The sequence below is a fragment of the Eumetopias jubatus genome, unplaced genomic scaffold, assembly GCF_037043125.1.
Source record: "Eumetopias jubatus isolate StellerSeaLion01/CBP00866 unplaced genomic scaffold, mEumJub1_p1.0 scaffold_4, whole genome shotgun sequence".
Classification (NCBI taxonomy): domain Eukaryota; kingdom Metazoa; phylum Chordata; class Mammalia; order Carnivora; family Otariidae; genus Eumetopias; species Eumetopias jubatus.
This window is the reverse complement of record NW_028274810.1, coordinates 122920027-122931860: the sequence shown is the minus strand read 5'-3', so window position 1 is coordinate 122931860 and position 11834 is coordinate 122920027. Positions and strand designations below refer to the sequence as shown.

Below are 11834 nucleotides of genomic sequence, written 5' to 3'. Positions count from 1 at the left end.
ATTCTATTGAAAGTGAATTGTGTTTCCTAAGATTTAATTTAAAACCTGTTTGTTGAAATAAGCAGATACTGCGAGGGCCAGTAGTCTGAATCTCTGAGGGCTGAGATGGTTGAATTTGGAAAAATATAAAGATTTGTCAGGGATGCAATAAGCCAGGAGAATTGACCACAGCAGGGAGAGGAGAGCTATAGAAAAGGGGGACTGGTATTTTATTATCATAGTCCAGTCTGAAGTACTCTTAGATAGGGGAGTAAAAAGGCTTCTTTTTTCTTTCTCCCATGCAAAGCACAAAATCAGGACTGACGGATCCGAAGTACACAGGAAGCAGATTTCATCTTAATCCAACAATGAGCTTCCTATCAATTCCATTTGTTCCATAATAGGATGGGCTGCCTCAAGGAGGTAAGTAGTCAAAATCACCACCCACAACTCCATATGGTGGGTAATGTGATGACACTTACCTGGCAAGAAATCTGAGGTTCCGAGAGGCTATATGGCCAGTCTGGAGTCATAGAGCTAGTAAGGGCTGGATTTTGAGTCCGGGTCTCTCTGACCCCAAACCCTTTGATTTCTCTACCATACCAATACCTATTCTGTAATCCCAGTGAGGTCCCCATCATGCGAGGCCTCCAGGCAGAGACAGGTTGGTAGGAGAAATTTGTACGCTGGGCAGAAATTGATGCTGAATGATCTTTCAGGTCACTTTTCTTTCCAAGGTTAGTGATTCTATGATCTTGTGACTCCAGCAGTCTCCTCCTTGGAAAAGGAGGAGATGCACATTTTAATATCAGTTCAGAGACGTTTGCCCTTTTCAGCTACTTCTCTGACTCAGTCCCTCCTGTCTCAGGGATCCTATACATCATGGCTAGATCACCCTTAGCACTTACCATACTGGACCCTATTTAATTTGTGCTCATATCTGCCTCTCCTGCCAGACTCTCACAGATGTTAGGAGTCATCTCTGGGGATCTCTTCCTTCTCGGGCAGCAACCTCCCCATCCTAGAATGCAGCCCAGTGCCTGATACTTAAGTGTTCTTGGAATAAATGAATGGATAGGATTTATGTTGTTAAAGCACCTTTTACCACAAGCTGGGGATATTGTAATAAATTTAGGGAAAATGTAGCTATTCCTTTCAAAATAAAGACTTCAAATAAGGAGACGGCACCATGGGTATGGGAGTTGTGCAAATTTACCATTGAGTGTATAATTATAAATGATCCTAAGGCAACAAATGAGGTGGACATCTATAAAAATTAATATGTCAACATCAGAAAGAGTAAGCTGAGGCTCTACAAGTGTAGGAAAAATTAAAAGATGAGTTTAGGTGTGTTTAGAGTAGGAAAGATAACAAAGAGTATATATTCCTACAGCTTGGGTCAAGTGGTGTGGTAAGAACATGGGAGAGGTAAACAGGTGTATTTGTGCCTGTTTTACTTTTACATTTTTTTGTGGTCAGCCTCTCAATTTTTCCATCCAACCTCCTTTTTCTAGGGGTTTTCCATATCTTTGACCAAAGGAGAGTTGTCATAAAAACATAACTTGGTTCCATGGCCAGGTTGACTGGTCCAGGTTTGGACTGCTTACTCAGGCTTGGCCAATGAATCCTTCCCTTGGAACTTCTGGAATTGAGGCAAAAGAGATCCTTGAAGGCTGTCACTTCCAGGTGAGCAAATCCATAAGACAGAAAACGTGGGGCCATTCAATGATTATATATGTACCATTAATATAAAAACCTAGTTTATAATGGTAGAAGCTAGAGGCACTACAGAGACAGGATCAGGGATACAAACTGGTAAACCAGTGTGGGAGTCTAGGTACATTCCAGCCTGTGGTTCCAGTGTGTTCAGACCCTGTCACACTCCTGCTCTTCTCCTTTACATTGATTAACCTCCTTATTTCCTTTGCCTTAACTTCCTTTGGAAGTTAGAGTTGGTTCTCCATTACTTACATCAGAAGAGGTCTAGCATATATGTACACTTATCCACCAGGATGAATGGAATCGATTGGAAATATTAGAGACCCCCCATGTGGTTAAGCCCCAGTAGATAAATGAAAGCCCCCTCCCCCCACCCCCTGCCAAAAGGACTGAAAATGTTCAAGTGTCTCAGCCCAGAGCACTTTCATCGAAGGGCATTGAGGGTGCTTGTCAGCAGATCTCTTTATCAACAATCTTTCAGGAATCCTGGAGGATGTGGGAGGAGTCAGATAATGGGAAATAGAAATGTATTTCCTAAGAGGATACTAAATGAGAGTTTCTTTACTTTCTTTGTATCCCAATTTATATATTCTCTCTGGGCCTTAGTTAATTTCTTTGTACAATACAGATACTATAGCACGCCACTACCTTCCTCATATACTCTGGAGATGCCACCAGATATCAGAAAGTGCTTTGTATACCCTTACTTTCCCTAGAGAGGCCAGGGATCATTATCATCATTAAACTGGCTAAAGTAATTAACAGAAAGCAGTTGATAGCCACTTTTATTAGTAGGTTAGATACAGGTAATAATTATTAATGACAACATGTTTAGCACTACACTATACTAAATATTGATTAATTGTCAACTGTAAATTCTAGATTAGCTTCCCCCCACCTTGGATTAAGGTATTCTCTTGTGTAATAGCAATTTTACCAGGGTTAGCATTATGAGACATTTTCTTAAGGTTAAAGAAAATCTTGTAGAATTTGTTGCACAATAGATTGCAAACTCTAGCATAGCCCTGAAATAAAGCAGACCATTTCCTCCTCTACAGACTTCTTTATCCACTTATTCCATAAAAAAAAAAAACAAGCCAACTCTTTTGCATAGGGGAGGATGAAAATTCAGAGAGGAGACAGAAGGACTAGGTAGTATGACATCATGGAATTTGGGAGAGGAGGAAATGATCTCAAAAACAACAAATGCAGCAGTTAATAAAGACAATTTGTAAATTGGAGAGAGATGCAATCATTAAGACTTGGTGATTCTATCACCTTGCCATTTGTATCCCATCTCTCTCTCTTTAAATTCCTATTGACAGTTACCAAAGTCCAAGTCTCCATGAAATCTTCCTAATTACTTCAACCATCTCCTAACTGGTCTACCAGCAACACCCCCCAACTTAGTGAACACCCCATCTCCACTCTGGAACTTTGGCTTCGAGATAGATGATGGGGTGTTGCTGTCCACCTACCTCCCTTATATCTTCCACTGATATGAGAAAGGACAGGTGTCTCCGATTCTTCTCTCTTTTGGACTGGGACCTCCTTATATAAGTGTAATAACAACCACACAAGGAAAACTCCCAATATGTTAAAGGAGGGAGATAAAGACATTTAGGAAAATTTCTTTCTTGGCAGAACCTACATCTCAATACCATTGTCTGGTATTAAATTCTAGCAAGAATAATTCCTTCCTTTCTCCTTGAGGTCTTACTATAATTTTCTCACTTCTACCCCAGGTGCATTGAGATTGATGACACAGATTATGTATGCAGAAATGCAAAAGAGAAAAGCTCATTAATTGCTTTAAAATATTACACCAATGATTATCCTTGTTTTATGGAAGAGGAATCTGGCTCAGACAAGTAAGTGACTTTCCCAAGCTGTTGAGTTAGTAAGTGGCAGAGGCAAGATTGAAATCCCAGGAACATGCCATTTTCAAGGGGACCCTACCGAATGCTGAATGGAGAAGGAATGTGGAATCCCAGGAGCAGAGGAGTAATGATTTGAGAAAGGGGCAAGAGGCTGGATGGAGGCAGAAGGGAGATGGGGCAACAAGCAGTGAACCCCAGCCTCTACAACTGCCCCCCACTCCCCATGGTAGATGGCCTCTGCAACAATTTCAGTGTGCTGGTATCACTTCCGTGTAAATATGCGCTTGGTCTCCTCTCCCTGCCCCATAAATCATGCAGTGAATTTTAGGATGTGTGAAAATTCTTGGTGCCAAGTGACTTTTCTTTTTTTTTTCTTTTTTCTTTTTTGTGGGGAGAAGCAGTGCCATAAAAGGAGCTGAACTTTCCATCCCGGTGGCCCCCTTGACCAAGGCACAGAGGCAGCCTAGGCAGAAGTAGGAGGTAGAGTAAGTCATGATTTTGGAGTGAGACCTCTGGAATCATTTGTAGAAATTTTGTGGGAAGGACTTACATTGGCTTACAAAGCCAATGGAATTGAGAGTTTTAGGCTCATTTTATCTAGGTCACTTCAGGCAAGTGAGCACCTGCTGATCTCTGGGTTCTATCCGTCCTATCCCGTGCACCATATATTCCTGAGGCATGAGGACCGGACTGTCTTTTACTTTCATTTTTATTATTGAAGTATAGTTGACACACGACATTACGTTAGTTTCAAGCGTACAACAGAGTGATTAGACAACTCTGTGCATTACAGATGCTCACCATCGTAAGTGTAGTCACCATACATTATTACAATATTATTGACTATATTCCTTATGCTGTACTTTCAATCTCTGTGACTTATTTATTTTATAACTGAGGACTGAACTGCCTTATTCCCTTCTGTCCTAGATCTTCACATGGTTCCTGCTTCACAGCAACAATAAATCAATGGTTTGTTTGATAGAAATGCTTGAGAAGACTGGTCTAGTAGGATCACAGGGGCAGAAGCCTGATTGAAGGAGCTTCAGGAGAGAGTGTGGGGTGGAAGCATAGAATTAGGGGATATTAGCCACAGATCTAAAAAACTGGGCAGTGGTACCTATGATAGGCAACATGGTTAAGAAAAGCATTTCTATTGTTTTAAGATAAAGGACACATGGCTGAAGAATATTAACAGGCAGAGGGAAGGAAATGAGTCTCCTTTAAGAATAGATATTTTCTTCTTGATTACCCATTCACTCTATTAAACAATTCATGTTAAACAGTCACCTAGACATCATTAACTCATCTGCAGAGGTTGTCATTCTGTCACTTTCCTTATTCAAATCTTTCAGAACTTTCTAGAACCTTCTGTGTATAGTTCACAGTTGACAACATGGTGGCCCTTCTTGACCTGGCTCTTGCTTACTTCTCTGGTCTTACTTCCACCTGCCCTCCAGGATGACATGATCCAGCTATCTTGTACTACCATCAGTTTCTGGAAGGCACCACACTCTTTTCCATAAATTATCTGCCCTCTAGTACTGTCCCTCTGCCTGAAATTTTCTTTCCTACCCCCTTTCTGCTTGGACAAGTTCTCTTCTTAGCTCAAGGGATACCTCCTCCGGAGAAGGCATTTCCTGGTCCATCATCTTGGTATTTTCAGAGAAATCCATGCTTTCCTTCTTGCTAATAGATTTTCTGTTGCGTAGCTGTCTAGATTCTAAGTTTGTGATGGCAGGGACCATTGTGTTTTGTCTTTATGTCACTGTTCCTCAGTCTGCCACCTGCTAGGATTGCAGTAATTTTCTATCAACTGAATGAAGCGAGAGCAAAGAACATTTAGCCATTTGTAGCCCAAATTATTTCAAAATTCTACTGCCTGTGTCCATTTTATGGCTTTAGAAGACAAATTTGTTATTGTTTGTTACTTTTATGGCTGTTGATTCCAGCTTCCCTTTCCTCACATGGCCCTGTGGGTCCATTTCAGACCTGCCTGGAGTTCTTGGAGGCAGTTAGGCTAACAATGGGTGCACAGAATTTTCTTTCTTCCATCATAGTTGTCACATCTCAGGACCAACCACATCCTCTCTTAGCATATGCAGTTTTTGAGCAGGTTAGTCAGTCTCTTAAGAATAACTATTTCTAGTTTCTAGGGATAATATTTAGGGCAGCTATAAACATCTTTGCAGAACTCATTTTTTTCCTTTAAAATTAATTTCTTGGGATAAATTCTCCAAATTGGTATTTCTAGGTCAAAGAGTATAAACATTTTTATGACTCTTGTCACTACTTGCTAAGTTGTTTCTGCAAAGATTGTGTCACTTTATAGTGCTGCCACCAAACTTATTTTCCTCTACTTTCCTGATGGTGCCATTTGGAGAAAAAAAGAATAAATGAAAGCATTCATTTTTATTATTTTGCTAGATCTAAAATGGATATTCAAACTTATTTTAATGCATATTTCTTTTATTAGTAAGAAAGAGAATTTTTGTTTCCCGTTTGTATTTTTCTCATATCAATTATCTACAAATATGGAAAGAAGTCATTTGAGTAGAGGAGGAAAACAGAAAAAAACCCGAGATAATTGATGGAAAGTAATCCACAAAGGTTACTGGAGAATAGGGGGTGAGTTTATACTTATAAAGATGAAGAGACAGATTTTCTCCTAAGAGAGACACACAAAAAATATAAGGTCGGTAAAGGACAGAGATACAATGATAGGAAATAATAACTAACTTTAGCTGGTCACTTAATGTATTAGTTACTGTGCTAATTGCTTTCTACGGAGTCTCTCTTTTAATTGTCAGAACCACCCATTTCACAGATGTGGGGACAGAGGCTCAGCAGGATTAGGTGACCTGCACATAGAAAGTGTGGAGCCAGGTTTCATACTCAGTTCCAGTCTGTACCCTTAACCACTGTCCTCCACCTTACAGTTCAGTTTTGGGAGAGAAGACGAGTTTTTTTGTTTTGTTTTGTTTTTTATCTTGATTTAGTAGAAGGAAGTGGGGATGATCTCTTGAGAGGGGCCATAGTGAAGAGAGTGTTCTAGGGACACAAGAGGATAACAGCAATTGTAAGCAGCATTCTGGTATGAACCTGGTTGACATATTTCTGTGACACTTTTCAACAAAGTCCGGGCTTTGGGAACAAGAGAAAAAAATGCAGAGAGAGATAGTCAAGGTATGCATGCTGTTGAGTTGCAGCTGGAACTGGGGCGGGGGTTCTGCAGACTAGACTCATGAGGGCAGAGTTCCAATGGCTGACAAAGTTGTTCAGTCTAGGTAGGGACCCACATGACCATGGAGGTTAGCTGTCTGCATGGTCCTGTCACCACAACAGCTATTATGACTATGATTCTTGTATTAGTCAGGATTTCCCAGAGAAACAGAGACAATGGGACATATATATAAGAGGGTATTTATTATAAAGAATTGGCTCAGGGCACTTGGGTGGCTCAGTCATTAAGCGTCTGCCTTTGGCTCAGGTCATGATCCCAGGATCCTGGGATCGAGCCCTGCATCAGGCTCCCTGCTTGGCAGAAGCCTGCTTCTCCCTCTCCCACACCTGCTGCTTGTGTTCCCTCTCTTGTTGTGTCTCTCTGTCAAATAAATAAATAAAATCTTAAAAAAAAAAAAAAAGAATTGGCTCATGCGATTATGGAGGCTGAGAAGTCCCACAGCTTTCAGGCTGGAGCCCCAGAAATCCAGTGGTGTAGCTCAGTCTGAGTCTGAAAGCCTAAGAACCAGGGGAGGGGCGCCTGGGTGGCTCAGTTGGTTAAGCCACTGCCTTCGGCTCAGGCCATGGTCCTGGAGTCCCGGGATCCAGTCCCACATCAGGCTCCCTGTTCAATGGGGAGTCTGCTTCTCCCCCTGACCCTCCCTCCTCTTATGCTCTCTCTCTCTCTCTCAAATAAATAAATAAATAAATAAATAAATAAATAAATCTTAAAAAAAAAAAAAAATAACCAGGGGAGCTGATGGTGTAAATTCCATTCTGAGGACAAAAGATGAGATGAGATGTCCCAGTTCAAGCCCTATGGCAGGATAAAAAGGGGGTGAAAACTCCTTCCTCTCCCTTTTGTTCAGTGTAGGCCATCAAATAATATTTATTGCTCACCCATAAGGTGCCAGGCCTTGTGCTGGGTAGCGGCTTTTCCTGGCTTCTTATTCAGCCTTACAGACAACCCTATGGGGCAACATGCTGTCCTATGCCTGTTGGCGCTCAGAGCTTCCACCCTTTCCTGCTCTGCTCTATACTGCAGAGGACACACCCGGCAAGCTGCACTTCCCAGACTCTCTGGCTTGCTGGCTGCTGGTTAGGCCAAGCACTGTCACCCGCAGTGGCTGGGTCTCCTTCCTGGCTCCAGCTCCTCCCACCCACATCCTCCCATTATGGTTCCAGACTCACAGGCGGCCCTCCTGTGAGTAGCTCCTGCTTATGAGACAGTGTTATTATTATTATCCTCAGTTGGCATTGAAGACTATACGCGGAGAGAAGTAACTTTTGCAAGGTTACCAGCTATCATGCAAACCAGGACAGTCTGACCTGGGAGCTGAGGCTTGCGGAGTCAGGGACAAGTCCAAAGTCACCCTGCTGGCAGGTGTTGGAGCCAGAATTCAAATGTGGGCTGTCTGAAAACATGGGGGCGGTAGGCTGGGAAGGGGAGGAGCGGTCTAGATGTAAAAGGCCCTTTGTCCCTGGCTTTGCTGCCTTCTGAACATGGAAACCTGAAAGCCGAGGCAACGCTGCCCAGGGAAGGATGAAGAGAAGAGGGATGAGAGAAAAAGGAGGAGGGACCCAGCGCCTCCTTGCTTTGCCTTGTGTCTGCAGGGCCAAATCCTCACAGCAGGCATCGAGGCTGGCTTTTAGACACAGGCCCCTCAGTGTCCCCTCGTCTGCAGCCGGCCATGATTAGCTCCAGGCGTCTGCGCTTCGCCAAAGCCGCTGCCCATCAGGGGCTGGTTCTCTTGCCCTTTGCCCACACTTTTGATCAGAGGGTGCCCAGCGCTAAAGGCGCAGCTAGGAAGCTCTTCCTTCGGGCCACCTGGGACTTCCTGGGATGGCTTCAAAGGTCAGAAAGCAATTTGCAGCTTTTGTTCCGAAGGCCATGGGGTCTGGGGAGGGAGTGCTTCAGTTGGCGGGGGAGCTCATTAGGCCCTGGAACTGTTTGGCCACCTCACAAGTCACTTGAAAGTCCTCCAGGATGATGGGATGGGGGGGGGCGGGACAGAGACCACTTTGTGCTCGGCAGGCAGTTCACTGCTGTTGTGCAAGTAGCAGGTCTGGGAAATGGGGTCCGGGGAGACCGGTTCTTCATAATCCTCAGGGGATTTGTCAAATGGACTCGCCAGGAGTGGCTGTTCTATATTTACTTCCTGCGGCAGGTTGTGCTAAGTCCACAGTCCCATAATGCTATACATTTTTTTTTTCTTTCTGGGTTGGCTTTCTATGCAGAGCTGCTCATTATGGGTCACATATGCTGTTGTATCCTTATTAATAAAAGCTCTCCACTCTTATCAATGAATTAACTGTTTCCATAGTGACTAATGCACTTTGCAAGAGTGCTATTGGAATATTCTAAAAGCAGATCCCCTAAGGAAATGCCAGAGAAGTAAGAAAGACAATTCGATTATTTATAAACCACGATTCCTGCCAGATTTTTGTGGGAGGAGAGGAGAGGAAAGATGTCTTATTAGACCACTTTGGGGGGTTAGGGGACATTCATAGAGCTAGAGTGCGTGGCTTCATTTTGAAGGCTGAATAGATCAGCTCCAGTTTTAAACTCACCGCCTGTTTGCACTTTCTGTTTCAGTTTCCTCGTCTGTGAAGAGAGGATCTCATTCCATTGTGAATAATAAATAACCCAGGCAAGGCATCTAGCAAATCAAGTATTCAGTGAACGTTCATTGTTACTATTATCACAAAACGCTCCTTAGCGCTAATGAGATGCTGCGTCAGTCATCTAAGCCTTCCACAGTTCCTTTCCACCCAGTAGAGCGCATGCTGGGGCTCTCAGTTCATTCCTGTGTTGTCATCAGCAGGTCATGCCCGCCATTTCTATTGCTGTTTTAATTAGCCCCCGTTTTGCCTTTAACAGCAATGACTGGGTAAATATCTACAGATCTGCTAAAGAGTTAGCCTACTATTGTAACTTAATGATGCTAGGGACTGGTCACTGTTGTCTAGGTTGGTGATTTTTTTTTAAGATTTTATTTATTTGAGAGAGAGAATGAGAGAGAGAGAGAGAGAGAGCACGCGCATGAGAGGGGGTTGGGTCAGAGGGAGAAGCAGATTCTCTGCTGAGCAGGGAGCCTGATGTGGGACTTGATCCCGGGACTCCAGGATCATGACCTGAGCCGAAGGCAGTCGCTTAACCAACTGAGCCACCCAGGCGCCCTAGGTCGGTGACTTATTAAGTTCCTTGTGTCCTGTGTGTTTTGGTCTGCTTTCCCCGCCTGGTCTGTCCTCTTCTTGTGTCGGTTTTAACAACCTCATGGGGCCTCTCTTCCATGTCGGCGGGGGGCCGAGTGGTCTGTTGAAAGGGCTTGGTGGTCTTGGCTGCAAATCCTCCTAAATAGGCATAAGCCCTTTTCCCTGGGGGAGCTTCTCTGTCCTGCGATCCGTGGGCAGCAGCGTTTACAGCCTGAATTTTGCACGGAGGGGCCAGTGAAGCAGAGCTGCTGGGTGGCCTCCCCTCCTCCTTAACTAACGGTTCTGTGCTGGAGTGGTGAGCAAACGAGGAGAGTGTAATTTAATACTTATGGAGAGCATTTATGGTGCATCAGGCACCCTGCTCCCAGTTTTACGGGTGTGAGCACTTTAAATTCACACAGAATTCTGAAAGACAGGCAGTAGTCGAGTCAAGCGCACTTGGATCTGCATTCTGGGTCTCTTTACTGTCTTCGTGACCTTGCACAAATCACGTTCAGGCCTCGGTTTCCTCATCTGTAAAATGTCAGTTATGTTCACTGCCTCAGAGGGTTATTGGGAAGATAAGTGAGATATTGTAGAGAAAGCATAAGTCAGATAAAATAAATGTGAATTCTTTTTCCCTCCTTAGAGTTCTGTCGAGGGAGCTCTGCAGGCTCTGGGATCTGCAGTAACGAGTCTCCGCATGCCTTCTGTGGTTTTGCTTCTCTGCAGTTTGTTTCTGCACTGTGTCCTTTAGGAAGGCCCGTTTAGTTTAGGTGAGAAAAGTATTGACTTCCTGGCAAAATGTTCCCAGAAAGAACTCGGGCCCAGGAAGTCTTATAATTTTAGCTTTTATATTTAGGTCTATTATCCATTTTTTTAAAAGTTAATTTTTGCTTAAGCATGAGAGGAAGGTCTTAGGTATTTTCTTTTTAATTCTTTTATTTCTTTTATTCCAATTATCTCAAGCACCATTTGTTGAAAAGACAATGATTCAACGTTGAATCACCTTGGAACTTTGTTAAAAATCAGTTGACCTTGAATGTAGAGTTAATTTCTGGACTCTTCTGTTTCGTAGTCTCTCAGTCTATCCCTATGTTGAGGTCACCCTGTCTTGATTATTGTAGCTTTGTAGGAAGTTTTGGAATTGGGTAGTGTGGTAGGCTGAAAAATGGTCCTCTAGTGTGGGGATTCACAGTGCCTGTGTAGATAAAACCTGACTTGTATATGCCTCCCTGGATGAGACTAAGTGAAAAGCAAAGGAGGAGTGCCCGGAATGCTGGGCCTCCTCTGAAATTTCTTGGTTGAATGGCCGGGATTCTTACTGTGGCTCAAAGATCTCATCTAGGAAGTAAATGCTTAAATGCAGGCACCTGCAGGGGTCACGTAATTCACAAACTCCTTGCCTTGCATGTGGTATGTTAATTAAACTCACAATAAAAATGGAGACAGAGCTTGGCTGAAGGCTTTCCCCCACTAGAGCATCTGGTTCGCAGGCCTCTCCTTTCTCCTGCTAAGGCGTTGGGAGTAATCCTTTCATTCACCATCTCAAGGTTTGCTGGCCAAACCCAACACTCCAGATGATGGCTCCGTCCTAATCCCTGAAATGCCTCAGTGTTACCATATAGGGCAAAAAGGGGGTCTTTGCAGCTGTGATGAAGCTGAGGATCTTGGAATGTGGAGATTATTCTGATTTATCCAGGGGAGCCCTAAATGCAATCACAACTATTCTTTTCAGAGGGAGGCAGAGGAACGGGGTCGCGTGGCCGAGGGGTCTAAGGCGTTGGATTAAGAGAGGGGCAGAGGGAGATCTGACATACATACAAAGAAGCCAGTGTG

General features: G+C 43.6%; 1 long non-coding RNA gene across 1 annotated transcript in view; it reads left to right on the top strand.

The window, feature by feature from the left end:
* Positions 1-299: 299 nt before the first annotated feature.
* The window catches only part of LOC114211174 (uncharacterized), a 65498-nt gene continuing 53963 nt past the window's right edge, over positions 300-11834 (top strand). Inside the window, exons 1-3 of the long non-coding RNA XR_003609680.1 lie at positions 300-402; positions 1494-1665; positions 3444-3569. This is a non-coding gene — a long non-coding RNA (uncharacterized LOC114211174). The remainder of the gene's footprint in view (positions 403-1493; positions 1666-3443; positions 3570-11834) is intronic.